The sequence below is a fragment of the Cupressus sempervirens genome, chromosome 6 (genome assembly GCF_028749045.1).
Source record: "Cupressus sempervirens isolate cs-2001-9-10 chromosome 6, ASM2874904v1, whole genome shotgun sequence".
Classification (NCBI taxonomy): domain Eukaryota; kingdom Viridiplantae; phylum Streptophyta; class Pinopsida; order Cupressales; family Cupressaceae; genus Cupressus; species Cupressus sempervirens.
In genome coordinates this window covers 399,548,715-399,574,145 of record NC_143123.1, presented here as the reverse complement: position 1 = coordinate 399,574,145, position 25,431 = coordinate 399,548,715, and the positions used below count along the sequence as shown (strand labels likewise).

The window sequence follows — 25,431 nt, the reverse complement described above, 5'->3', positions numbered from 1 at the left end:
AAACCATTTAAGTCATCATATGTCCATGAAAATACATCATTGAATTCTTGACATAAATGAACAAAAATTTCGTGTTCATCTTTAGAGCATACCTTTCCCAAACTAAGAAACTTTCCATCAGCAATGGAAACTGGTATATGATCATCCTTATTTGTAGCTAGGTTTAGACCTTTTCTCCTTGCTTGATCACCAAGAATGAAAACACTTTCCAAGGTGATTAGACACTTAGGCAACTTGTTGGAGCTAAGGTTCATGATCTAATCACCATATTAGCTTTGTAGCTTGGATTGATTCCTATTAGAGAATTATGCCTCACTTTGTAAAATGTTGACAATTTACACATCAGAGTCAAACACATGGCAACTGGCATGATTATCTGGAACTGTAGGTCTTATGACTAGTTTGATATGTTGCTCTCTTTTTTCCTCAACATGCTCTTGTATATCATAGTGAGCACCTATTTTTGTGAGTCTATCAACATGTTTGTTATCTTTTCTAGGGATACTTTGGATATTAAATTCCTAGAAGCCCTCAAGTAGATCCCAATCTCTTTGTTTGTATGATTTGAAAGATTATTCTTTATGATGTTTTGGCTCCTTACTTGGTTAACAACTAGCTAGTGATTCCTCTCCTTTGTGTAAGTTAGAGGCCTCAAATCATTTCTTCATATTCTTCTATGTTGTTAGTGCAACTAAATTGGAGCCTATAAGAGAAGTAAAAATTCTCTGAGAAATGAGAGACAAACATCACACTAGCTCTTGACCCGTTCTTGTTTCTTGAGCCATCAAAGAACATACTCCATAATCTATTATTATCCTATAGAAATTTAATGAGATTCTCCAATATACAATATGTACCAAGGCCTATTTCTAGAGCTTCTTGTGCTAGATCAAATTGAAAAGTAGTATCCCATTGATCTAAAAGGTAATCAGGCACCTCTAATAGGGAAGTGGCAAGTTCATGTGTCATGTTGTTATCATCTATCTCATGAATTTTGCAATTCATGTTTATAGGACTAGGTGTGTAGGTCTCCATGCGATTAAGGGCCAAGGGTTTTGCCCTTATGGTAGCTTTTGTCCCATATATTGTCCTAAAGAATACATAGACCATTTGATGAAATATGACCACCTGTCTGTGCAGTAAAGTCTCTAGAAAGATAGATGGAAAAATGTGGAGCAACCTTAGCTACTGATATGTCTTGAGTAACAGTACAAACAGGGCATGCATGCAATGCAATTTCCACATTTTTTAGGGTTTCTACTATTTTAAGAGTGTTGACATCTAACTAAAGTACATCTCTAACCATTGGTGCATATTTAATGCCAAGGAGATCATCTACACATTTGGGTATCACATAACTACTAGCTCCAAAATATATCATGCAATTATGAACTATTTTGTCACCTATAATCAAAGAGACATAAAAAGGAGGAGGCCTATTTTTCTTACTTGTGTCTCCTTCATTTTTTTGTTGTACCAAACTTGTTACATTATCTACGATGGTTTTATGATTTAACACATTTATATTCTTTAACTCCTATTGCAATATAGCTCCAACTGCGATGGCATAGTGGCAACAACATCCCACATAGGGATATTAACAATAGTCTTTTCCATTTGATCCACCATGTTGAGAGGATTACTAACTGCTTTAACTGGAGCCTTGGGAGCTATAAGAACTAATGAGTGAACTTTAGTAGCCTAAGGTTTAGTAGACATCTTGTTATTTATGTATTTCTTTTATTGGGGAGCAACATTTGATTGTGCATTCATAACTTGCACATGAGGAGTAGTACCTAAAGTTGAGGCTTGATTTGGTGGAGGAGGTGTAGCATTCTCAATAGATCTTCTTTTACTTCTAGTATATGAGCTATAGCATCATATTTATCATGGCTAGCATGAAAATGTTCCTTTGGTTGATGGTTCATAAAAGAACAATCACCCTATTGCTATAGATTAGAAACATCAGCAGGTTGACTGGCACTATACAACTATCCTATTTCTTGATCTTGTGTAGTTAGTTCTTGGGATAGTTCTACCTTATATCACATATAATATGCATATTAATAAATACAAGAAGGAAAAAAATCATGCTCTTGAGAAAGGTTGTTTTGAGGAACTAATGCCCTTGTTGGATTTGTGCTTGTACTTGTAGCAGAGGCATTATCCATAGGTCTACTTTGGTTGTGTGGAACATAACCCTAACCTTGATTTAGTGGCCTAATATATGTGAAGTTTTGACAATGAGCCTAGAAGGGCCTACTACTTTGAGCTTGTTTCTTTTCTAAAGCCACCATCTTATTGATCATCTTTTGCACCACTTAGAAATTGTCTCCTAGCTTCTTTTTGAGATTGGAATTTTGACCTTGTAGGTTCCTTTCCATATCATAGTTATAAACTTGAAAATTTTTGTCTATATTTTGCATCATCATCTTCATCATGGCCTTGATTGTATCTATCCCACTTGAAGATGTCAAAGTTGAAGGGGTGACAATGAGAGGTTAACATGTGGATGTGGTAGAAATAGGGGTGACTGTAGGCTAATGAGTAGGCATGTCAAAAAAGAAAGGGATTGGAGGCCTTGGAGCTAACTTCCCTCCTTGAATCAAGATATCTGCTACTCTTATAGCAATTTCATATGCACCTAATAAAGTGTCCCCTCCCATGGCTTGTAAAGTAGTAGCAATATCACTATTGAAAGCTCTTAGGTAATGCAAGAAAGCGTTTCCATGGGAAGGTTTTACTTTAGTAGGTATTCTATCTCATGCCTTTTGGAATCTATAATTCAAATCTATCACATATTCATGGTGTTCTCTCTTAATGGTAGTTAGCTGCTCTAAAAGTGATAGGTGATCACTTTTATCTTCAAAATGTTTGCAAAGTCTTTCTCCTAACACATGCTAGTTATTGATAGAATTATGTGGTAATCCCCTATACATTGTAAATCCTTTCCCTTTAATGATGATGCTAAAATTCTAGTAGTAACATCATCCTCTCTGATACCATAAATTTTATAGACATTTGAAATTTATTGAATGTGCTCTATTGGGAAAATATAAGTTTCACTAGTGAAGTCTGGATTCTTTTGAGAGTAGATACTAGGATATCATGTATCTAGGCTAAGATGAGAGGACACCCACCATTGAAGGTATAAAAAACCTAATTCCTAGGGAGGGCGATGTGGAATAATGATCTATTCAAAAGAAAGGATGGTACCCTAGGTTGTGATCTATCAACTGGAGGAGTAGAAAGAGATCTAATAGGTGTATGTGCTACTTCTGAACCTCTAACTAGTGATAGAGAGAGTCTATTTTTTTTCTTGGATCTAATAATGAAATTTTAGTATACTAAAAATTTCCTTTAGAAGATGCCCTTTTTTGAGCCTTGGGCATGAATTACAATAATTCTGGTTTGGAACCAAGATGTAGAAGTGCAGTTTCCAAGTGCTTGAATGAGAGCCTCTTGAAGGATTGAAATGCTAAGAGAAATTTTGTTCCCTTAGCATAAGTTGAAGTCCTTTCTTGACACTAACAAACTAGTAGACTTCTTAGTAAGGTTAATGTGGTTCCATCAGGCATGCCAAAGTTGTTGTCACAAAATTTTATAGCCTTGCCTAAAGTTTGACCTAAAGAAAACTACAAGTTGTGGGACTTGAACAATGAGATTGATTCTCTGGAGAAGGCCATATTCCTCACTATTAGGGTGCATCTAACTACATCTTGAGAGGAAAAGGGAGAAGGAATTGCATGAAAATCAAACTACCTAATCTAATAAAGAGGTGATACACCAAAATAATATGTTTAGCCTTATCTCTACCTAGAAAAGGACAGTTCAACAATATAATCTCATAATACATAGATTCAATCCTTGCTTAACTCAATAGCCATATATAGATCAGAAACCAAAGAAATATTATAAGGAATGAGGTTCACTCTATATCATTCAAAATCCAAATAGATACAATTATAAAAGATGAAGAATGGAGGCAAGACATTAATAGAAGGCAAAAGATATGGCATAATATATTAATGGAAGAAAGAGATTCAATAGAGAATTATATTCACTCAAAGGAAAAGGAAATTATAGTAGCTTAAGAATAACTGAGAAAACTTCCATTGAAAGTCAAAACCCAACTATTCCCTTCAAGTTGCAGAGAGAAAACACTACTGATCCTGATCTAGGTACACATTCATATGAAAAAAGTCAAACCCTTGCATGCAAATTCTAGCCTTGAAGAGACATAAATGATGGTCATAACTACGTAGCTAGGTAGATGGATAACACAAGGTAGTGGAAGGAATGTCTTTTACATTAAATAGGCATGGAAAAAATGAAAAGGTGGTTGCAAGTGATCAAAGGACCTATTCACTATCAAAGGGCTGCTTGATTTCATGTTTGCAACCATGCCAAATCAGCCATGTCATCAAGTCAACTGAATTCTTTAGTCAAATTTTCCACGTAGCCCTATATCCTCTAAACATTTTGCCAAACCACTCATTTTTCTCATTGACCTATCTAGCCTATGTTTGCTCTTGTTTGTATCTTTGTAACTTAAAATCTTTGTTAACTATGTGGCCTTGCAAAACCATGACCCATTATTTATACTTTATCACTGCTTCACAACTTGAAATCTCTTTAGCTTGCTAACTGTTGTGACCTTGTGAATATCAAACTGGCTAATTCACACTCTTGTAACTATTAGGACTTAACATTTCTTTAACCATGTGATGTTGCAACCACTATTCTCCATGATTATCATCATTGATTTTCATCTTGAGGTCCAAGAACTTAGCCATAGATGAAACCTTGTGAAGTTGTGCTAGTTTCTTTAACCTTAACACTTCCCTTTGTTCACAATCTCCTAGCCATGAATTTAACGACAAAATTAGCCCTATGAACATGTGAACAAAGAATTTTACAACTTCATAGCCTTAATCCTAGGTTAGCATTAAATTTATATGACACTGTGAATACCTTAAATCTTAACTTTCATGATCACATCCACCCCTTCACAACTTAAATTCTTAACTTCTAGCTTCACTATGTGAGGTCATGATAACTAAATCTTGACTGAGGTTGTTTAACTTTTGCACTATCACAATTTAAAATTACCTCAACCAAGACTAAGTCATGATAAGGAGACTGAAGGAATATTGCACCATCACAACTTGAGCTCTTTAAGATTATCAATGGAGTGGTAACTATTAAATTTATTTTCTTTGATTTGACAAGATACTCCTTAAAAATTAATTATGTTACCCTATATCCTAACCTTGCAATGATGCAAATAATGTTCTTTCTCTTCTTTATCACCTAAACTTGAATGTTATCCCTATCAGTTGTCAAGGCATGCTAATGGTGAACTTGAATGTTTTTTACTTTTTCAGCCCATCTAAAAATTTGATCACAAATTGGAGTGACAAGGCAATTGAAAGAGATTCACCTTGTTACAACTTGAAACACTTATAAGATATGACATACAATATGAAGAATTTAAAGACCTAGGGATATATCCCTTTTGTTTGTATGGAAAATATAAATAATGTAATGAATGTGGGACATGGCCATCACCCTAGGTATTCATGAAGATTGGTAACACTAGAGTTTTGGGAAGGAGGGGGCGAGGGGGGGGGGGGCGTCTTAATTGGCTAATAGTAACCAACCAAAAAAATGGATGGACTATGAAGAAAAAGGAGATATTTTAATTGTTAATCATGATATAGAACCTTCTCTAGTTATTTATTTAAGAAGGGTCCAAGCCTTAAATCTTATGTGTGTGCAAGAAGGATTAGGAGAGAGTGAAGAGATAAGTATATGAGGAAAGGAAAGTTATGTTTGATAACTAAAAATAAAGATTAGACAAAGTAACCTAGCAGTGAAGAGGAAAATAGAGTATATAATATAAGCAGATCAAATCAGATAAAGAAAGAGAAGACTCATAACCAAGCATTAGAGAGTTAACTAAAGGATAAGGTATTGAGACATTCTAACAAGTGAATTAGGGTAAATATCTTAACATAGTGGTTTTAACAGACCTATTTGAATCTCCTAATAGATTTCTTACTTAGTTCTAAGTTTTAAATCCTTTAATCAAGCTAGATTGAATAAGTATTGTAAGATCTAAGTAGGGTAGACCCCTGATAGGGTAAATTATGAGAACTGATCAAACATTGTAGCCTTAACAGGCACACTTTATTGCTACAGTAGTGAAGATTTATGGGTGTCATTCCCACCCCAATTTTACCTTCACCTTGGAGGGTTTCTGGTAACCAAATCTTGTGTGTTATGTGTTTACATTTACTTTCATGTTTATGGATGTGATGCACACTTAGATATATTTCAGCATTACATTTTATGGTTATTTTATTTATGATTTAAAATATGAGATGGATTAGAGGTGAATAGATTTGGTTTGTTATTTGTTTCAAAAAGTGAAAATATTTTATAAGTCTTGATTCCCCCCTCTCAGTATCTTACTTTCCCATTAAGACTTCCAAAAATATGGTAGATGTTATTTTCTATAGCATAGTGCTCCTAAGAAGAGTCATTAGACTACCCACAACAAGTCATCTTGAAACATGGATGGTTCATTTATTAGAAACCATCAAGAGTTGGGGATTAATGATTGACTAGGACATAATCATAAGAAATAACATAGATGAAAAACTCATTTTGGTGAAGTCTAATCCCCATTTCTACATGACTTCCAATATGGTGTACCATCCACCAACCAGGTTGATCAATTATTTAGGGATGGAAAAAAGTGGAAGCATGCACGATGCAAATGCCTAGCCATTTATAGTGTACCCTTGGTATAGAAGAAGGTCCCATTTAAGAGCCTAGAGTGTACATTGGTGAATAATAGTTTAATATTTTATATAATCTAGTTCATTGAAGGGGATTATGCAAAGAGATTGTCTATGGAAGCTATTTCTCAAGTAACACAAGTGGGTGATAATTTTATTCAGCTTAACACATTCACATATATCTAGGTGGTGGGGACCCTCCTACTTCCAAAGAAGTTTCCTTGTTGTCCATTAGACAGATGGATATTATTGGAGATAGCTAGGCAAGTGGCCTCAACCTATGGTAGGGTGTGTTGGGACTCAAAATTGAAGCCCTGATTTTGAGTACCATTGAAAAATCAAGTCCAATAAGCGCTTTTAATGCATATGTACTTGGCTGTCCATTTGAGGTCCATGAGGTGTTTAATTTTTCTAACACCATGCATTAAGTATGTCTATGCATCCCATAAAGATAATTTTTCATTCCGAGCCATTCTGTGAAGTCCCACTTTGAGCAATTTCCAATTCTACATTTTTGTTTAAGTGTCAAATAGTGACAGGAGGCTGTGTTTGCAATTGAATATCTCGCACCCAGTAATGTTTCATAATGCACCACTTTGGAAGTGTTTAGTTTCCATACCAAAGAACTCATTTTCTAGATTTCAAGTTGTTTCAATTCGTTTTGACTAAGTTTTGAATCCCTCAAATTTGGTCACTTATTGTTGTCATGCTGATGCAATTTGTTTTGAATTCTAGGAAGCCTTGTTTGATTCGTTGTAATTTTGACCTAGTTAACTGAATTGAGAAAATTTCTTTTGCATTTTATTTTAGAGGTCAGAGACTTTGTATGTTTCAAGTTTGAGCTCATGACAAATTTGTTTGATCAGTTTTGAAATGCGATTCCAAATGCAATTTCTAACTTTTTACTGGTGTCAAGAAAGACATATTGGTCGATACCCATGTTCATGATGTCATAACCCAAAATCAGTGATAGGTGAGATCGAATGGATTGTACCACTATGTTTTAATCCAAAAATTTTTTAATTGTGCCAATTTTCAAATCTTGACAAATCTGTCTACACACTTCCTAGGTCAATTCCATTTGCAAAAAAATCTTTTCTACCAGTGTTTCCAATTTGCAATTTTGAGTAGCCCACTTTGACCATTTTCCAAATGCCTCTAATTATTGATCATGAGCCCTAATTGTAGATTTACACTATCCTTGTGATAGTGAATCCATTCCCTCATTTTCATCTTCCCAAGTATCCATTTACCCAATTTTCAAAGCCAAATCCGAACACAATTTATAGTTTTTTGACCTGTTTTCTTGCAGGCAGTTCTGAGAGAACAACTTTTATGGTCAATATCTTTTGACCCCAAATTTTTCATAGCACAAGATTTGATAGGGTAGGAGTATAATAAAATAGAGAATCATTGTGTGTTATTTTAGAGCCTAGCTATCTATTTGGCTTAGTTTTTAAAGGCAGTCAAAGGACCTCCTAACACAAAATTGACAATTTGCAAAAAGATGTAAAATGAGCTTCAAATTTTCTTTCAGTGATGAATTTTTTGATCAAATTTGATTTCAATCATTTTGAGATGATCGGTGGATTAGTTTAATAGTTCAACTATTTGAAAATGAATTTTTTTTAGTCGGACCCACTTTGGGGGCCCAACTAAATTTCGTTAGACTAGGGAGATGTTGAGCTAGAAAGTGTTACAAATCAGTCGGTTTGACAAGTTTATCATGTATTTGAAATATTTTGAAGATAAATGATATGCATAGAGAGACATGGAACTAGGAAATTATTTAGTTTTCAAAATCATCTGATTGTAAGAAGAGTTTGGATGAAGTTACAGCTAAAATGGATATGTTAATGGAGTTGGCATTCAATCATCTAAACATATGTGCTCATGAGGGTCATCTACTGTAGGTCTACAATACACTGATGTATTCATTCCAATCAACAATTTTGAATACTCACAAATCAAAGTTTACTTAGTTCCTTAATTTTATCTCTACTTTCTTGCCCCAATAACATGTGGTGCAAATTTTGCATCTTTGCTCTGTGATATTTTTGTCACAAAATCTCAACCACCAAATACAAGAATGACTACAGCTACTTATCTAGCAAGCTATTTAGCTTATGCTAAATTTTTCCCTTTATTTGTAATTTCTACTTCATTGAAGATGTTACTAGATTGGTGCTTGCAATACACACCTCAATAGAATAATGAGAGGAAGAGCATAAATCTTGGATTGCATGGTATCTTCTATTCTGTATGCCAAACAATTATGTATGTATAATGTTTCTAGTTGAAATTTCTCATGGATGATCCTAAACTAAGATTTTTGATAGAAGAATTGTGACTGAAACAAATTCTTGAAGATAAGCTAAACCCATGGAAGGTTTGTTTGCCATCAGTTGTGGAAGAGTATCTACGGCAGGTAAAAGTAGTTCATCTCTTTGATGTTCCACAGTATACGAGTGCAAAGAAAATGCTGGAGACAGAAGAATCTAAGACATTTGGAGGAGTTAAGAAGACTTTCCATGTTCTTTCCATTTGATCCCTATTTGCTGAAACAGTCTGATAGGCTTGTAAGGCCAAATTTTACATTTTGGTCTATGGTCCCAACTCTGCATGATAGGTAGGATCTAAATGACCATAAGCGAGTCATGTAAAAGAAGAGTGTCTGCAAGAGAAAGGTGTGAATGATGCCCACAAATATGCTAAAATGGAGAGCCCATGCAAGAGTCCAAGGTGACAAAAAAGGTTTAAAAGAAGAAAGCACTATGTCGAGCAAAGAGTAGGAGCTGCAACATTGTAAGAAGGAATGACGTCCACACCATTAGAGGTGAAATTGCAACATCTAAAGCTACCCCTTGCTAAATTGTTTCTATTAGAGTTGGATGTGAGTGTGGGTCTTTTTAAACCTGTATGGATGGTGTTGTCCAACAGTGTTGTTTTATGTCAGGAGAGTCATGGTTTAGATTTGGAGAAAACTAAGAAGAAATTGAACATCTCTTGCAAGAAATCTGATCTAGTTGTTGTTGAAGATCAAAAATTTGTGATCAATGGAAGGAAGAAGTAAGAAGGTTTAAAATATCTAGTAGGAGAAAAGTTCAATGTGGGCATTAGAGAGGGTTTTGAATTGGGCATGGATGGTGGCATTCATAAATGTGGTGGCTTTAATAATTGTGGTGGTGCAAGAGGAGAAAGCACAGGGAAGTAGAAGGGAAACAATGAAAACCATTTATCCCACATTCTTGCTATGGGGATATTTTATATTATTTAAATAAAACAACACACAAGTTGCATTGTGTGTCAAAGACATAGCCCTGTTGAGAGCCATTGACCCATGTGGAGGGGGCCACCCAACTGGATGAAGATGTTAGAAATTTTAAACAAACCAATGAGCATGATGACATGGTGGGCTTAGATCTGATGATATAGGATTATGCTACGTGGGAATGCACCTGGGCGCCATGTAGCAATGGGCCCAAGCTGATGATGAGGTGGTAGATCTTGTCAGTGGTGATGTGGATATGTGAAGAAATTAAAGAGTGACATGTGGAATTCATTAGACAAACTAGCAGATGGCATGTGGTAGATGACATTCAACTTGGTGCAAAAAATGAGGAGATGAAATGGCACAGGAGACATGTGTCACGTCGGTGCTTCCCTACTTGCACAGTTAGCAGCTATTGACTATAATGTAGGGAAGGGCCTAGCTAACACGTGTTAGTAGGCTCACTCAAAGATGACATGTACGATGACTATATAGCTCGGTCAAACAAGGTTGACCTGATTTCAAGGGTGAGGGAAAAATGAAATATTTTTAAATGTGATTTAAAATTATTTTTCAAAAAAGGGTCATGTATAGACTTTTTACATGCAAAGAGGCATATTTTCTAAAGTTTGAACTTTAGAAGTTTTTAAAAATTTTAAAATTTTAAAGTTCAATCACAAAGCCATAGTAGGGGGGTACATTTTTCAAGCTGAGATTCAAGGGGTTTCTGATAAGTGAACATAGGCATATTATATATTGCCAAAACTAGGAGAAGATGAACTTTCCAATTATGGAGTTTGTTTTTGCATAATAATCACTAGTTTGAGTTATAGGTAGATACGTAAATTTTGGGCCTTCTCAGTAAAATTGATGAAATTTGAAAACACAGTTGCAAGCATGGTAAAATGTCTGCCAAGATAGTTTTGAGGATATTATGCCATTCTGGTATAATTTGGCTCCAATTTTTTAGTTTTGAGAATATTATGTTTTTAGAGGTGATGAATTTTGAGAATTGAAGTTGGAGTCATGATTCAATGGTTTTCATCATTTAGTAGAGATATTTCCAAGTTTGTTACAAGATAATGATGAAAACATATCAGATCTTAGGGGTAGAAAGAAAAAAGAGGTTTTACAACTCCAGGAGTTGTTTTCCAAGTGGACACATGTCATTCTCAGATTAGATCTAGGAATTCTCTCCTCCTATATCTTTCTTTCTTTCATCCTATTAGTAAACAGGTTTGTCCTCTCCAAAAATACCTTCACAAATGACTCTCAAATACCCAAAAAAGAAAGACAAACTCTGAAACGAACAATAGAGTCACTTGCAATTATCTTTGTCAAGTACTCTCTAAATTTTGATATAGAGGTACAACTCCCTCCTTTTGATTTAAAATTAATAATTTTTTAATATGCCTTTAACCAGAAGGCAAAGAAGGAACACTTACATGATATGAATGCAAACCTTAATTTAAATAATTTGAAGAGAAATCAAATACATAGCTTAGAGGTTATCTAATCAATCTTCCTATCTATAGAGAAATGAAATGAAACCTAATATTCATTTTACATATTTGGATGAACAAAACCTCAAGATTTCATCATACACCAAAAACCTTAATAAATGAGAGCAAGATGTTATTTCAAATGTGATCAGAATGACCATAGGATCACTTCCAACTAGAGAAAAATAAATTAAAACCATAGGATTTCAAGGTAAATTCCTCTTTATTTCAAATAAACAAGCAAGCAACCATATGATCATTTTCCCTTACATAAAAAACAAGTTGCAAAATAAATATAATTTGTTCCTTCCTTTCTCTGTTACAAATCTTTTAAAACTGAAAATTCCTTGCCCTTTCTTGTAGAAGTGTAGACCTATGAAAATTGGGAGAAGAACCCTTTACCAATAGAATTTCTCCTTTTTAAAGAAACCCTACCCGAGTAGTTTCCCAACTACAACAAATCCCTTTCACAAATAATTTATCTTTTAAAGACACATTAAAATAACAATTAATTCTATTCAAGAATTAATTATTCTTTTTCCAATCTAGCCCATTTCCAAAGAATTTTTGTTTGTACAAGTTTTCCCACTACCATGATAATTAATTCTCTTAAAGAATTATTTATTTTGAACTTTCCAATTTACCCTACCCCACACTTACCATTTTATTTCCATGGTCACATTAATAATTAATTCTTGGTAAAATTAATTATGAGGGAAATACATGTTACATTAAAATTTTAATGTTTAATTATTTTGGATTTATTAATATTTAATTATATAAATAATTAAATATTATGCAAAATAATTTATAATATTTTAACCTTTAAAGTTTTTTAAATTTTTAATTTGGGGAGGGGGAAATATTTAGGGTTCCAAAACCCTAAGTAACACATCCATTGTAAGGGTTGGTTCTAGTTTTGGAGAGAAAAAGATTCATTGTTGTGATACCATTTGGGGGTTCTATTTTTTCACTGTGAGACCACTGGTTCTAGTTTTTGATATGTACTCACCACTATGATACCATTCCCTTCAAAAAATTCTCTTATGAGCATCATTAAGTTTTGTGCAAATAGTTCTTGTTTGTTAGGTGATTTGTGAGTGAGTTCTATACATCTTTCATGTCTTTTTTTTCAAAGAGAATGAATAAAGCAAAGCAAATGGTTTGCATTCATTTTGGATCTTGTCTCCTATTCAAAGGTTTGTAATTTCTTATAAATTTTGAACCAAGAGCATGAATTAGGTTGAATTTTGTTTTAAAATGCATGTGGTTGAAATGTCTTGCTTGTGGAACAAAGGGCCATGTAATTTCTTGATATTTATCATAGGGTCTATAGACTTCATGGTGGGATGGGTCGAGTATGAGATTCATTTTGATGCAGATGTCTATTCACAAGGTGAAAGATAGATCAAGGATCTTGATGTAGGAGTTATGTCAAAGATTTCTATAAGTTGTATGATTTTAATTCATGTAATTTTCCAATAGATAAGGCACTGATCAATTATAGGATTATTCAATTTTGTTGTGCATACCTAGGTCTTGTTGTTATCAACATATTAAATCATCTTTTCCCTTTTATGTTGAAAGTTATTCAAAGTTTAACCCTCACTTAGCTTACCAGTTTCATGAGTCATTCTATTATCTATTTCATGCTTGTGATTTCTTGGTTAAGTATAGAAGATTTAGGGGTTTCATTTATTTTTCTAGATCTTGATTATGCTCATTGCACTGGCCACATAATCAGATCTTAAGAGGTTCACTTGCCTAGGTTTTGTAGAGCCTTAAGTGAAGAAGGAGTGTAGCCTTATAGTTGTCCTAGGTTCTTGGTGAATTGTGTCCATTATTGGAGATAGCTACCCATAGATGCATTCTTGCATTGCATAGTTGGTTATTCAAACTCTATTAAATTAGGAACCAACAAAATGGTGACTCTACTAGGGAGATAAGATGGAAATACACCTTGTTAGAAGGACAAGAACCTTTGGTGTGAATTGAATATCCCAATCTATTTTTTAGTATGGTTTTGCCCACCTGAGTCACCAACAAAATGGCAACTCTATTGGGGAGTCTATGAAGAAATTCATTGTCTAAAGTACTAGAATTTCTAGTATAAATAACATTTTTAGAATTTATATGATAGAAAAACCTTAAGAATTTGAAAAGGATTCAATACATTAGGAAGAATTCACTAGAACAGTGAGGAATTATGGTGTTCTTTTCATATCCTTGTTGAAATTTTATGTTCCCCAATAAGTGTAAGTATCTTATAGTAGTAGTTCTTAAATTGGATGCAAATTGTGTTGAGAAATGAGTATGCCTTCAATCAGTTCAATTTGGTGTGAGTAGTTGTTGTAATTTCAGAGTCAAGAAAGTTATGTTTCAGCTTTGTGTAGAGGTTTCAAATTCAAGATAAATTTGAAGAAGTCTCTTCTATCTACTATTGTTTCAAATCAGTTTGTGGTACCTTCAAGAATAATGCAATTCATGTCTCACTTAATGTGAGTGGCAACTCAAAGTTAATCTCTATACCAGTGCAGTTCTATACATGAATTATGATTAGTTGCTACATGAGAAGAGAAAATTCAAAGAGGTTGAAACATTCAAATGGTTGGTAAGATTTGTAATGTGCTAGTTCAAATAATTTAGTAAAGAATTTATGAGATTTTGGGTCTACTATTGTAAATAGTGGATAGAGAACTTTCAGCCATCCAAATCTTGAGGTATTTTTATTTTCATGTAGTATCTTTTCATGAAAATTGATTGTTAAAAGGTAGTGTTCTCCATCAAGTGAGTTTCAACACTAAGAGGAGGAGAATAGTTTGACAAGTTTCATACACTTCATTGGATTGAGTTTCAGCTTGTTGTATAAAGTTTGTGAAGTGTATTTGAAGAGATCTATTTGGTAGAAGGTTGTATAGATCCACTATAAGTTGTGAATATGAGATTTATTATTGGTGAATGAGTTTCAAATCTTTGAAGAATGTCAAGTTTTCTTTCATCTAATATGCAACCTGTTAGTGAAAATTCTAGATCTATTTCTACTAAGCAGTATATGCCATTATGTTTTGATGGTATTCATGGTTTCCTAAATGTCATTCCTAATGATGTTAGAAATAAATTGCCTAAGTTTAGTGGGAACCATCTTGTTTTAGCTAGTCATTATGTTGAGTTGTTTAGTGATTTGATGGGTAACTGTGAGATTGCTCATGAGGATTTGCACATGAAGTTATTTGTTCAAACTTTGGAAGGTGATGCTAGAGACTAGTTTTCTTTTCTACTAGCATATTCTATTTCATCTTGGGGTGAGTTTCATTCCACCTTCATGGAAAAAATTGGAGAAAGAGTAAGCATATCTTATTCTTATGATAAGTTCTTGAAGATTCACGTTAATTGTGATGAACTTGTGCCTCAATTCAATATCAGATTTGCAAAAGTTTTGAATGATATCCCTCAAAATTATAGGCTGGATGATCAAGTGTGTTTAGTCGTCTATTTTGATGCATTTGACAAGAAAATGAGTTATTTATTTACAGATAAAGAACCTAGGACTTTAGATCAGGCTTTTATGACTGCTATAGAGATTGAAAACAATCTAAAATATGGATTGACTAGAAGTCATTTTGTTAGAAATGTGTGCTAGTATATGTGGTGTTGATGCTTCAATTTCAAATCAGCTTATCAATACCCTTGCATAAGTTTTAATCAAGTAGAAAATTTATATTAGAGTGTGTGTATAAGGAAGGTTAGTTCAATTAAAAATGAAGTTACACATGTCCTTGATGCTACATCAGTAAGAAACATTTCAACTTTTGATAGGATTGAGCACTGTGTTGATTTTATGAATCAAGGTTTATTTATAGTAGTAAGTTCTTCTTGTGATAATTATATGTATGATGTTGTAACTAATGCTTCAAAATGTGAGGTTGTTGCATCTTTATCTTGGTCTTGTGCAAGTGGAATGGCTAAAAGTTCTCTCTCATTTGATTAATTAGATGTTTCTGATATTAAGTTCCAATATGAGGAAACATATCAAAATGAATGTAATTTACATTTGTTTTAGTCATAGTTCAGTGGGTTGAATGTTGAAAGTGAGTATTCAAGTGATGAAGACAAAGGAAGTGATGTTGATATGTCTTCCTATGAATCAGATGCGACATGGGAAGAAAAAAGTAATAATGGAAGTAAGTACTCCTATGCTAGTAAAGGTATGAGTTCTTCTTTTAAATCTGAAAGTGAAGTTCCATTTCAGAATTATGCAAATCAGCTTGAGGTTGAAAATTTTGAAGACGAGTTGTCTACACAATATGAAGACAAAGAGATTATCTATAAGGACAGATTAACTAATTGTGTAGATGAATGTCTTGAGGATGTGTGCAATGATAATCAGTATACAAATGATTTTGAGGTTAATGCATTAGCACCTAATGATGATTGGTTTGTAAGACATTTGAATCACCTTCATGAAGACATTGAAAGTAACTTTAATTTATATTCTACATGCTTTGTTTATGGAGTGGATGGTGACTCTTCATATAGTTTTAATTTTTCTTCACATGCTGAGAGTCTCCATGAAGATGAAATGGGTAGTGAGTTTAGAGTATATACTAATGCTTTATATGATGAAGATTGTGATGATGATCAACCTATTTTTTGTCGAAGTGTTCAAAAGGGATCTTTGCATGGAGTTATCAATCCATTGTTTGAAGAGCACATGGAATGTTCAAATTTTGTTGAGGATGATTTTAATGATGATACATTATCCTACTACTATAAGAGATCAGATTGTTCTTCTTCTAGATATGATAGTGAAAATGATAATAATGTTGCATCTCATGAGATTGAGAATAAGGTGTTTGATAAGGTTGTTATTGAAGATCAATGTGCACATTGTACTAGGTTTTATGATGAACATTCTAATGAGATGACCAATTCATTTGTTGATTTCAAAGGACCATTTGAAGATTCTAGATAAGTTTCAGATTATGACATTGATGATATGTGTGAGTAAAAATCTGATTGCTCATGTGAATACTCTCTAACTATACATAAGGATGCATATTTTCAAGGTATGTGTGACCTTTTTCCCCATGTTGAATATGATGCCTTCATTTTCAAGATTGGTAGCATGCATGATTCATTTTTTAGAGAAGTTTTTTAGTTTGAGTTTGATATTTGTGAGCATGCTGATTAGAACTTTCATAGTGAGCAAATAGTTGAAGAAAGTGAATCTAGCTTTTATATACATTATGAAAGTGAAGGTGTAGACTCAGTTTTGCTAAGTGGTGTGTTTCAAGATGTTAATATAATTGGAAAGACTGATATGAATAATATTTCTAGCCTACCTCATGAAAATTCATATGAAAATTAGATATATGACAGAGGTAAAAGTTTTGGTTGAAGTTCGACAGCCCAGTGCCATTTTTTGAGCATAGTAGAGGTAGTTGTTTTTGCTTTCAATAAAGTTGTTTAAGAGAATTTTTTGCTATTTTGGGAATGGTCTACTTATTCTAGAGATTTTAATCCTTTCCATGTTTTTAAGGGACATGCATTCCCAGACAGAACCACTATTGGGATTCAAAATTGAAGCCCTGATTTTGAGTACCAAAAATCAAGCCCAATAAGTGCTTTTAATGCATAAGTACCCAGCTTTCCATTTGAGGCCCATGAGGTGTTTAATGTTTCTAATAGCATGCATTCAATATTTCTATGTGTCCCATGAAGATAATTTTCCATTCTGAGCCATTTTGTGAAGACCTATTTTGAGCAATTTGCATTTTTGTTTAAGTGTCAAACATCGATAGGAGGTTGTGTTTACAATTGAATATCTCACATCTAGTAATGTTTCATACCTCACCACTTTGGAAGTGTTTATTATCCATATCAAAGAACTTATTTTTCAGATTTTGAGTCATTTTGAATCCATTTGACTAGGTTTTGAATCCCTCAAAGTTGGTCACTTATTGTTGTCATGCTGATGCAATTTGTTTTGAATTCTGGGAAGCACTATTTGACTCGTTATAATTTTGACCCAGTTAAATGAATTGAGAAAATTCTAGTTGTGCTTGAATTTTAGAGGTTAGAGAAGTTTGAGCTAATGATGAATCCATTTGATCAGTTTTCAAATGCGATTGCAAATGCAATTTCTAACTTTTTACTGGTGTTAAGAAAGACAAATTGGTCAGTACCCCTGTTTGTGATGTCATTACTCCAAATCCATGATAGGTGAGATCAAATGGATTGCACCATTATGTTGTACTCTAAAAATAATTTAATTGTTCCAATTTTTAAATCTTGATGAATCCATCTACACACTTCCTAGGTCAATTCCATTTGCAAAAAATGCTTTTCTGCCAGTGCTTCCAATCTGCAATTTCAAGTAGCCCACTTTGACCATCCACCAAATGCATCTAGTTATTCGTCATGAGCCCTACTTTTATATTTATACTCTCCTCATGATAGTGAAACCATTCCCCCATTTTTTTCTCCCTAAGTGTCCATTTACCCAGTTTTCAAAGCCAAATCCAAACATGATTTATAGTTTTTTGACTTGTTTTCTTGCAGGCAGTTATGAGAGGGCAACTTTGATAGTCAATATCTTTTGACCCCAAATTTTTCATAGCACAATATTTGACAAGGTAGAAGTATGCTAAAATAGAGAATCGATGTGTGTGATTTCAAAGCCTAGTTATCTATTTGGGTCAGTTTTTAAAGCCATTCAAAGGAGCTCTTGATGCAAAATTGATAGTTTGCAAAAAGATGTAAATGAGCTTCAAATTCACTTTTAGTGGTGAATTTGTGATCAGATTTGATTTCAATCATTTCAAGATGATTGGTGGGTTAGTTTTATAGTTCAATTGTTCAAAATTGAATTTTTTTTTAGCCAAACTCACTTTGGAGGCCTGACTAAATTTCGTCAGACTAGGGAGATGTCGAGCTAGAAAGTGTTACAAATCAATTAGTTTGACAAGTTTATCATGTATTTGAAATATTTTGAAGATAAATGATATGTGTAGAGAGACATGGATCTAGGTACTTATTCAATTTGCAAAGTCATCTAATGGTAAGCAAAATTTGGATGAAGTTATAGATAAAATGGATATGTTAATGGAGTTGGCATTCAATCATCTAAACATATGTGCTCATGAGGGTCGTCTGTCGGAGGTCTACAATACGCTGATGCATTCATTCCAATCAACAATTTTGAATACTCAAGAGTCAAAGTTTACTTAGTTCCTTATTTTTTTTATCTCTACTCTCTTGCCCCAATAATGTGTGGCACAAATTTTGCATCTTTGCTTTGTGATATTTTTGTCACAAAATCTCGACCACCAAATACAAGAATGACTGTAGCTATTTATCTAGTGAGCTATTTAGCTCATGTTAAATTTTTTCCTTTATTTGTAATTTCTACTTCATTGAAGAGGTTAGTAGATTGATGCTTGCAATACACACCTCAATAGAATAATGAGAGGAAGAGCATAAATCTTGGATCGCATGGTATCTTCTATTTTGCATGTCTTGCAATTATGTATGTACTATGTTTCTGATTGAAATTGCTCATGGATGATCCTAAATAGAGATTGTTGATAGAAGAATTGCCACTAAAATAAATTCTTGAACATAAGCTAAATTCATGGAAGGTTTGTTTTTCATCAGTTGTGGAAGAATATCTGTAGTAGGTAAAAGCAATTCATCTCTTTGATGTTTCACAATATATGAGTGCAAACAAAATGCTAGAGACAGAAGAATCTAAGGCATTTGGAGGAGTTGAGAAGACTTGGCATATTCTTTCTATTTGATCCTTATTTGCTAAAACAGTCTGATAGGTTTGTAAGGCCAAATTTTACATTCTAGTCTATGGTCCCAACTTTACATGATAGGGACGATCTGAATGACCATAAAAGAGCTGTGTAAAAGAAGAGTGTTTGTAGTAAAAAAGGCATGAATGATGCCCATGAATATGCTAAAAATAAGAGCCCACACAAGAATTCAAGGCAACAAAGAAGGTTTAAAAGAGGTGTTATGTTGAACAAAGAGCAAGAGTTGCAACACTATAAGAGGGAATGGCATCCATGCCATCAGAAGTGAAACTGTAGCATCTGAAGCTACCCCTTGCTAAACCATTTCTATCAGAGTTGGATGTGGGTGTGGATCTTTATAAACCTATATGGACGGTGTTGTCCAAAAGTGTTGTTTTATGCCAGGGGTGTCATAGTTTAGATTTAGAGAAAACTAAGAAGAAATTGAATGTGTCTTTCAAGAAATTTGATCCAGTTATTGTCGAGGATCAAAAATCTATGATCAATGGAAAGAAGAAGTAAGAGTATTTAAAATATTTAGTGGGAGAAAATTTTAGTGTGGGAATTTTAGAGGTTTTTGAATTGGGCATGGTGGTGGCATTCATAAAAGTGGTGGCTATGGTAGTCATGGTGGTGTAGAAGGAGAAAGCGCAGGGAAGTAGAAGGGCAATAGTAAAAACCATTTATCCCACATTCTTGTTATGGGAATATTTTATATTCTTTAAATACAACAATACACAAGTTGCATTGTGTCTCAAAGACACAACACTTTTGAGAGCCGCTAACCCATGTGGAGGGGCCCACCCAACCAAATGAAGACATCAGAAATTTTAAACAAACCAACAAGCATGATGACTTGGTAGGCTCAAATCCAATGGCATAGGATTGCACCATGTGGCACATCCTATGGTGGGTGCTTCCCCACTTTGAGAAGTTGCAAGAAGGATAAATAAGGTGGGAATGCACTTGGGTGCCATGTGGTAGTGGGCCCAAGCTGGTGATGAGGTGGCAGATCTCATCAGTAGCGATGTGGATATGAGAAAAAATTGAAGAGTGACATGTGGAATCCATTAGACAAATGAGTAGATGATATGTGGCAGATGACCTTCAGCCTGGCATGGAAAATGAGGAGATGACCACAGGGGACACATGTTGCATCGGTGCTTCCCCACTTGCACAATTGGTAGCTACTGCCTATAATGTAGGGAAGCACTAGTGGGCCTACTTAGAGATGATTTAGATAGTGAATGTATAGGCATGTCAATCAGGTGTTTCCATGTGGCAGCCCAATCAAATAGGGTTGACCCAATTTTCAAGGGTGAGGGGAAAATGAAATATTTTCAAATGTGATTTTAAATGTTTTTTCAAAAAAGGGTCATGTACAAAATTTTTTAATACAAAGAGGCATATTTTCTAAAATTTGAACTTTAGAAGTTTTTTAAATTTATGAAATTTTAAAGTTCAGTTATAGAACCATAGTAGGGGGTACACTTTTCAAACTAAGATTCAGGGGGTTTCTGATAAGTGAGCATAGGCATATTATATATCACCAGAACTAGGAGAAGACAAACTTTTTAATTATGGAGTTTGTTTTTGCACATGAAGTCACTGGTTCGAGTTATAGGTAGAAATGTAAATTTTGGGCCTTCTCAATAAAATTGATTTAATTTGAAAACACAATTATAGGCATGGTAAAAACACATGGTAAAAGGTCTGTTGGGATAGTTTTGAGGATATTATGCCATTTTGGTATAATTTGGCTCCATTTTTTTAGTTTTGAGAGTGTTATGTTTTCAGAGGTGATGAATTTCGAGAATTGAAGATGGAGTCATGATTCAATGGTTTTCATCATTCAATAGAGATATTTCCAAGTTTGATATAGGATAATGATGAAAACATATCAGATCTTGGAGGTAGAAAGGAAAAAGAGGTTTTGCAACTCTAAGAGATATTTCCCAAGTGGACACATATCATTCTCAAATTAGATCTAGGAATTCTCTCCTCCTATATCTTTCTTTCTTTCATCCATTGTAAGGGTTGGTTCCAGTTTTGGAGAGAAAAATATTCATTGTTGTGATACCATTTATGGGTTCCAATTTTTCACGGTGATACCACTGGTTCCATTTTTTGATATGTACTCACTATTGTGATACCATTCACTTCAGCAATTTCTCTTATGAGCAGCATTAAGTTTTGTGCAGATAGTTCTTGTTTGTTAGGTGATTTGTGAATTATTTCTATGCATCTTTCATGTATTTTTTTCAAAGAGAATGAATAAAGCAAAGAAAAGGGTTTACATTCATTTTGGATCTTGTCTCCTATTCATCAATTTGTAATTTCTTCTAATTTGTGAACCAAGAGCATGAATTAGGTTGCATTTTGTTCAAAAATGCATGTGGTTGAAATGTCTTTCTTGTGAGACAAAGGGCCATGTAATTGCTTGATATTTATCATAGGGTTTGCAGACTTCATGGTGGGATAGGTCAAGTATGAGATTCATTTTGATGTAGATGTCTATTCACAAGGTGAAAGATAGATCAGGGATCTTGATGTAGGAGTTACATCAAAGATTTCCATAAGTTGTATCATTGTAATTGATGTAATTGCCCAATAGATAAGGTACTGATAAGCTATATGATCATTCAATTTTGTTGCTAATACCTAGTTCTTGCTATTATCAACATATTAAATCATTTTTTCCCTTTTATATTGAAAGTTATTCAAAGTCTAACCCTCACTTAGCTTACCAGTTTCATGAGTCATGTTATTATCTATTTCATGCTTGTGATTTCGTGGTTAAGTATAGAAGATTTAGGGGTTTCGTCTATTTTTCTAGATCCTTATTATGCTCATTGCACTAGTCACATAATTAGATCTTAAGAGGTTCACCCACCTAGGTTTTGTAGAGCCTAAAATGAAGAAGAAATGTAGCCTTATAGTTGGCCTAGGTTCTTGGTGAATTGTGTCCATTATTAGAGATAACTACCCATAGATGCATTCTTTCCTTGTATACTTGGTTATTCAAACTCTGTTAAATCAAGAGCCAACAAGGTGAGAAATAAAAAAAGAGATATAAGTATGAGCCATCATTATTGGAGCTTTCAATGTCAAGAACAAGTAGGATATAGACACATATGATCTTGAATGGGATGTCATGCCCAAAAATCAGGGCAGAAAGACATAAATATTTTTTTAAATAATAAGTACATTAAACTAACATAACATATAAACATGTGATCCATCATTGAGTACATTGAAAAAGGGTGATAACATGGTACAATTAGTATTTAGGTTATAATGTCTAGGTACATAGTTGAGTTCAGATTACAATGCATGAGGATGTAGAGTCAACATCTCAACATACTATACTAATACAAAACCTCAAGCCTACTGCTATAGGAGCACCTAATTTGGGTTACATAATTCATTTGATTAAACTCTAGTTATGGTTAGACATCATGCTCAAGGAGTGTCCAGGGCTTCTTAGTTCTCCAATTAAATTTGAATTAAATTTGTTTAGTTGAGTAAGGTTAGATTCATATAATTTTGTTTTCTGACATACACACAAAATAACACCATAAAGATGGCACATTCAGGTTTTTACCCTAATTGATGATTTAGTCAACCTTACTTGATCATTTTGAATTTTATATTACTATGTTCTTTAAATTTCATAAGTTACATTAGGTTATTATGTCATCTTCTATTAATTTTAGTATGTTGGTTCAAACTCCTATGTGAACTAGTATGCATCCTTTCAAAAGTTTACCTATGACCTCAGTAGTTAGTCACATTTAACATTATACACTAATAAAAATAATTTAATCATTAAATGTTCCTCATTGATCCTTATACATCATTCATATCATTTTAAAACATAATCCAATTTGCTAAATCAAAATGTCTAGTCAACTTGACTTACAACACCTTCAAACATTACATGAACACTTACAAACCAATGACACCTTATAACCTAAACATTAAAAATCCTTAAAATTATACCTAATTAAATATTTAATAGAAATATTGTAATGTTTAGATTCATTCATTATGTTAAACCTATTTATACCTATACCCATACATCAAAAAATATTAGTTTACCTCACAATATCACTATCTCTATTTAACTCTAATATTACACCTATAGGATAATATCCCACAATTAATTTTAAAAAATCATTAAAAATATTATATTTTAAATATAAAACTACAATTACAATGTCCCATCAAAATATTTAATCTCACATATAAACTCAATGTATTAAATCCTAACTATCTCCTAAATACTACCTATTTAAAACCCATTTAGAATTCTAACTTTATTAACTCCTAAAAAATCCTACTTAATTAATTTTTTAGATAGATTAAGGGAAGGATGATCAAGGGCATGAGAAGAAGCAAGGATCTTGAGGGATGAGCAGAGGTATGAGTTTCGAGGGCAAGGGTAAGAGCCATGAGTAGCAACTCCATAGGAATGAGGGGGATTCTCATGGCGGTCTGGTTTATCATCAAAAGCCTTTGGGTTTGGATCAGTTTAAACATAGTTATGAGAAAAAATTGAGTGATTTAGAGTAGCATCAAAAAATTGGTTCTGACCCTGCTCTCCATGAATCTTCTTCCATTTTTTCATCCACTCCTTTTGTTCAACCAGCTCGGGAATATGATTTTAGACAAATTTTCTCTGATACGCCAATCGTATAGCCAATTGATTCCATGTCAAACCCTTTTCTGTTTCAGAGATTCCCTTTTAGAGATATTAATTCAAAAAGGGTTTCAAGCACTACTCATAAATCAATCTTCAAAGGGAAAGCAATTGTCCAACCTACAAAACCTCTTTTCCTTAACCCTCAATTTCATGATCGTCGGTCATAGTTGACATCTAAATACCCATATTTTGAAAAGGGTGAATCATCACATCATTGTCATCCCTCAAAATTTTAGTGGCCTAACATTTTAGATTCAGATTTATTACTACCTACCAAGGTGAATGTATGACACAAATCTACCTTTTCTCAGAGTCAAAATAGAAAGATGTTCAAAAAACAACCAATTTTTTATATATGTTAAGGTGCTCCTCTTGATCCCCCTATTCAAATTTAACCTGTTCAGACCCAAAATGGTTTGGTTTGACTATAGTGAGACTCCACAACTAATAGAGCCACCTTCATACCAAAAAAAAAATTGGAGAAAAAAAGATCAGGGTAAGGTAGTTCAAGGCTCTCAATGTCTGGCACATGGTCCAAAATTATAGATTAATAGTCAAGATAAATCCCAGTTTAATATGGATTAAAATTTGGATCAGGACCCTCTTAATTCTTCACAAAAATAGTTGCATGTTACTTTTCCAAATAAAATGTTAGAAAATTTGGTCTCTACTCTTTAGCAGAAAGCTCTTATAGGTAAGTTTTCCCTTGCTTCGTTATCTTTTTTAGATATCAAGAAATGGGCTTTCAGCTTCTGGTATGGACTATTAGATTTTTTTTATCATGATCCCGAATCCAAATTTTTTATTGCCATCTTTAATTTGAAAGAAGAAAGAGATGTTGTAAAAAAGCAAAAGGGATGGTTTTGTCAAGGTGTGGGATTATTTACCAAGTTGTGGATACCCAATTTTAATCCTGAAGATATTAATATCCAATTTTTTCCATATTGGGTTTCTTTTCCTTCTCTTCCTTTGGAGTATCATGATCCTGAGATATTGGAAATCATAGCTAACAAGTTGGGTATTTTTCTGAAGCATGACTTGATTCCATATTAATGCCCTCATTTGGAAGTTAGGGTGTGTTTATTGAGTAATGTGCATAAATCATTTCCTTAATCTATAGCTCTCATATCCAAATGGGGAAAATGGATATAGTCAGTTAAGGTGAAAGATTCCTCTGTGATTCTAAAATTCCAAGATAATCTTGGTCATTTCAGCTCTATGTGCCAAACTGGTCAAGAAAATTTATTACAAGTTTGTCCTAATCACTGTTTAGATCCTAATGTCTATTCTCAAAAAATTACAATGATAAGCACTAATACTTCTGAGGTCAGTAATATGATGCAAGTAA

General features: G+C 33.6%; 1 pseudogene; it reads left to right on the top strand.

The window, feature by feature from the left end:
- Positions 1–18,671: 18,671 nt before the first annotated feature.
- On the top strand, positions 18,672–19,433 carry LOC149552746 (uncharacterized; annotated as a pseudogene).
- Positions 19,434–25,431: the final 5,998 nt, after the last annotated feature.